This window comes from Rhinopithecus bieti, unplaced genomic scaffold (assembly GCF_001698545.2).
Source record: "Rhinopithecus bieti isolate Rb0 unplaced genomic scaffold, ASM169854v2 scaffold_865, whole genome shotgun sequence".
Taxonomy (NCBI): domain Eukaryota; kingdom Metazoa; phylum Chordata; class Mammalia; order Primates; family Cercopithecidae; genus Rhinopithecus; species Rhinopithecus bieti.
The window spans coordinates 66073-71242 of record NW_016803288.1 but is presented as its reverse complement, the minus strand read 5'-3'; the positions used below and the strand labels follow the sequence as shown (position 1 = coordinate 71242).

The following is a 5170-nucleotide window of genomic DNA, read 5'->3' as shown; positions in this document are numbered from 1 at the left end:
AATTTCTGCACTTTTTGAATCTTCATCAACTGCCGTTTCAATTTTTTGATAACTAGTAAAAGTCCTTTGATTTCTGGACTTACCTAATGCCCTTTGTTGTGGCGGTATCATCTGAAATCTTCACTATAAGTATTTAACACTTCCGTCCACCACAGCATGCATTGCTGGACACAAATGATGAATCATTAAGCAAGTAATTGTGCTCTTAGACGGATGTCACTCTTGACATTTGTTCTGAGTCCCTTAGACACATCTCCACTTAAAATGCTAAATCTCAATAATCTCCTACTTTCTTAAAAGATGAATAATATACAAATAAATAAAAACAGATGTGCAAGGGAAATTCAGTTACAAAACATGTTATTTTAACAAAGCAGTCCTTCTTGTGCCATTGGTATAGATAGATTCTCTGAAATATGAAATTAGATCAGTTTTTGTTGATAATGTTCATGTGAATATTTGGCATCTGCATATTTTTCTAGTTAAATAAATAATCTTAGAGCACTAATTTACTCTAATGACATAGACAACATTTGGCTTCACAGAAAACAGAAAACCAATCTAAAGTCCATTTCCTATTTATGGGGTGTATACCACATCCAGTTGTAACATTCACTGAAGTCTAAAAAATGAGTTCAAGCAAATTTAAAGCACGAGGACACTGGCACAAGAACTCTTTGCCATGAATGGTAATTTTAATTGAATTACAGATGTTATCCATATGCATTTTCTATCAATATTTAAAAAAACACTCAGCCTTGCCTTTCTCTTCTGTAAGACTTCTACATCTTATTGGTATTCTACCATCGCCTAAACCAAACCTTCTTGCAATTATTTGTTTACAGTCTTTCTCTCCCACTAGAAATATGTTGAGGACATACCACACATGTTTCTATAGCTGCAAAATGTAGTCCGATGGCTCTCCAGCATGATGTGAATAATATCTATTGGTTAAATTAATTAGATTACTTCTGCTTTTATAAAGCTTGATATTACCTCATTTCCCCGCGACACCAATGCTACTCTGTATTCCTTTGTCTGTAGATTTCCAAAAAATTCAATTTAATAACCACAAAGATAGGATTTGATTATATAATATACATTGTTCTTTGGCTCTTTTATTAATTATGTAATTTATTGATCCATTTATTCACTCATGTATTAATTGACTCAATAATCAAATAGTTCAGTTTTTTTTTTTGTTTTTTAAGGATGGGTAATACATCTAAAATAGAATTTTTTAATTCCCCCAGATTTCTAGTCCAGTGCTAGATATAACACTGGTTGTGTATCCTTGAGCACATTACTTAACATCTCTGCCACAGTTTCCACTGTTATTAAGTGGAAATGCAATAGCATGTTGTATTGGAAGTGAAGATTAAATTAATTATATAGGAAAGTGTAGCCATGGAATAAATACTATATAACTGTTTGTTGTTGTTGCATTATTAGCTGACTAATAAATCCATGCCAAGTTGCCTGATAAACACAGTTTATTCCTGGAGAGCAAAGATTTTAAGAGTAGTAAATTAGGAAGTTTTTTTCTAATTTCTACAGTTCATAGAGTCATTGCTTCTTTTATGATTAAAAAATTCAAAAGACAAACATAAAGCTGTATAAAACATAGTGATATACTAAAACAGAATTATGAGCAATAAACAAATGAATCAATCAACCAAGTTACCAAGTTATCTATCTTTTAAAAATATACAGCAAGTTATGAATATACTGGAATGTTTTATTCTGAAACATATAACCATTTTTCAACTTCTAATATGAAAAAAAAAATGGCCAATGCAGTTTGACTGGTGCATGCTTGTTTCAATTCTGCTTAGCTCGAGTTCTGAACTCATCATCACAAGTGGTTTTAAACACTTTTAAATTGTTCTTCTAAGATAAGCAAAGCTAATTTACAAAGTTTCAGATTTTTTTCTCTGAGCCACAAAAATACTCTTAAGTTGTTCTCTGTTCATTTATCTATATTTCGGAACTAATTTATTTCCTATTTTTAACAAATCCAGCTAGAACATAGTTGGCAAAGTAGAGAGCTGGGAGTGAGTTGAAAGGCTCGTTGTATCTCACATCTGCACTTTTCTCACTGTGTTCACCTTGAGCAGGTCATTTGGCTTCTAATCTTAGGATCCTCATTTGAAATGGTGATATGCAGAAAAATAGAAAATGTGAGTGGAGTGACTCGCACAGTACAGTAGATGCTCTGTGAAGGCTATTTCCATCATCCCCAAGCTTTCTCCTTGAAGCTGTAATTTAGTTTTTCAAAATAGAACAACGTGATTTTTTTGTTCCTTCTATTGGAAATCCCAGCCTTTCTTCTTCCAGAGAAGCTTAGTAATTGGCGTCATTGGCAGCCAAGTGTTATTAAAAATTTATATTTGGAAATCGTGCAGGGTCCTTAAAAAACATCTGATCCATGTTCCTTCTCAGAATATAATCATCATTGCAACAGCCCTGAATTCTGATTATTCATATCATCCTTGAATATCTCCATTTTCCAGGAACTCCCTCCGTCCATAGATGTTGCATTGTAATTCTGTCCATCTCGGCTAAGATCTAAAATTCATTTTCCTGCTTTCTCTCCATTGACATCTCCCTAACTCCTGGAGTAACCACATAACAAGTCTGACCTCTCTTCTTAGCCCACCTCAGTTGTGTCATCCAGCTTCCTCGCTCTCCTTTTTTCATATTTAATCTCTCAGAGAAAGACTGTTCCTTGTTCTGAGGTTTGGAGTAAGTTATTTACTATCTTTGGGTGCTCTGTTTATTTAGCTAAGGGCACAGATAATATCCACTTTTCTTGGTTGTGAGAGACAAATAAAATTATATGTACCATTCAAAAAGCATTTATTAAGCCCCAGGTATATGCCAGGCCTTAGTCTAGAACGTGGAGATGTAACAGTGAACACAATAAACAAATGTCTCTCATGGGCTTTCTTCCGTGTGGAGGAGGCAGACAGTACACAACCTATCATTAGCACAGTAAACAAGCAACATAGATAATAAGTTTGTAGGTAGTGATAAATGATAACAGTAGCAGGACACGATATTGGGGTAAGAGGTAGTAAATTTAGGAAAGGTAGACAGGGAAGACTTATGAGAAAGGTAACATTTGAAGAGACTTGGAGGGCCAAAGGAAAGAGTTAGATGTATTTGGGAATGACACCATTCCAGACAGTTGGAACTGCAAGTATGGGGGCCTTGAAATGGGACCTTGACATCATTTCTATCATGAAATAAAATCAATAAACTTAACATTTATTTTCTACAGCAATGTTTAATTTAACCTAATAGTCTCTGAACATTCTTTTTTTTTTTAAGAAAAATCTTACATTTTCTCCCCACAGCAATGCACATAGGGAGACTGGTAGTGATATTATCATAAGAACAACAATACACCTATTTAGAATTTAATTTTACAGTGCTCATAAGCATTAGCTTGCTTTCCCAGACTCATTAAGTTATTGGAACATTGGCCACCCAAACGCTTTTTGCAATCAACATTTTTGGATATGCATTTAGCCTTCAGAGACAATCACAATGATATTTCATCTGCAAATATCTTGTGTCTTCTAGTGTTATAGAAAAGAAACAAGCATCTATTGCTTTTCGTTTGGAAGACACATGTCAGATGTGGTTGAAGCTTGTCCATGGAACATGAAATTTCAAACTGTAAACATAACCCAAATAAAATATTAAGGGCAAATGCATAACTAAACGTTAATGAATACTGTTGTTTATTTCCTCCTCTCCCTTTCCTTCCTATTTTTCATAAATGTTTTAAAGATTAACATTTTAATATTTTATCAAAGGGCTCACGATTATTTGACATTGTCTGATAAGATGTGTCTAAGCAAGAAATATGTTTGTAATATACATATATATAATATGCACACATACATATTTATCATGGGTGATGTATCACATGGAGGCCAAATTGTGCTCTCTTTTCTAGGAAGGGACACTTTTCCCTAAAATGTAGCCAGTATGCCGCATGTAGACCAACAATGCAGCTAGAAAAAGTCTCACTTACTCTCAAGGGAAAGGGGCGGGGGAGCAAGACTATTGTCAATCAAACAACACCTGTTAAATCTGCCTACTTGGGCTTACATTACAATGACCCATTGGGCGTAAAGGGTACCTTTTACCATACTTGTTTTTTAGGATTTTATTATTTCTGAGCCGCAATCTGTTGTTGTTGTTACACTACAGAAAGTTGAATTAGGATTAAGATATCATTAGATAAATTCAGAGTTGCAGATAATCATGTAAAATATAAACTGAGAGCAGAAAATATTCAGATAAAAATCTTACTCCGGGTATTGTGGAAATGACTGTATGTCTGATTATTTGCTGTCAGTTTCATTGAACTGTAACATTCGTGTCCAACTCTGCTTAACATTTCCTTAAAACTTATTTCCCTTTTTTTTTTTTTTTCCCCAGAAATCTCCAAGTGAGAAGACCTTACTTGTCTTCTGAAAGCCTGGTAACTTTCACCTGCACATAATGCTACCATCATGATTTCCTTTTCCTTCCTTCTTTCCACCTTTCCCTTCACTCCTCTCCCCTCTCCTCCCCTTCCCTTCCCTTCCATTCTTTCCTCATCTTTATTGAGGAATAATTGATAACAAACAAACAAAACACTTTGTACATGTTTAATTTGTACAATTTGATGAGTTTGGACATGCCCATGCATCTATGATATTATTCGTGTAATCAAGGTAGAAGTGTATTCATCACCACCAAAAATGTTCTTATGTCTCTTTTGTGTGTGTGTGTGTGTGGTAAGAATGGTTAACATCTGATCTACTCTTTTAACAAATTTTTAAATACTCAATACAGTACTGTTAACTATAGGTACTATGTTGTGCAGAAAATCTGCAAAACTTATTCATTTTGCATAAATTGAAACTTTATCCCTTTGAATAACAACTCCTCCTTCCCCTAACCCAGACCCTGGCAACTACCACTCTCTTCTCTGATTCTCTGGGTTTGAAAATGATAGATACCTCATGTAAGTAGAATCCTACAGTATTGGCCTTTCTGAGACTGGCTATTTCATTTAGAATGGTATCTTCCAGATGTATTCATGCTGTAACAAATGTGTAATTCATTTCTTTTTAATGGCTGAGTAATATTTCTTTGTTTCTATATCTTG

At 34.3% G+C, this 5170-nt stretch overlaps 1 long non-coding RNA gene across 1 annotated transcript in view; it reads left to right on the top strand.

Annotated features, from left to right (window-relative positions):
* The window catches only part of LOC108529461 (uncharacterized), a 40716-nt gene extending 36118 nt beyond the window's left edge, over positions 1-4598 (top strand). The window contains exon 3 of the long non-coding RNA XR_001885533.1: positions 4456-4598. This is a non-coding gene — a long non-coding RNA (uncharacterized LOC108529461). The remainder of the gene's footprint in view (positions 1-4455) is intronic.
* The last annotated feature ends 572 nt before the right edge of the window (positions 4599-5170 follow it).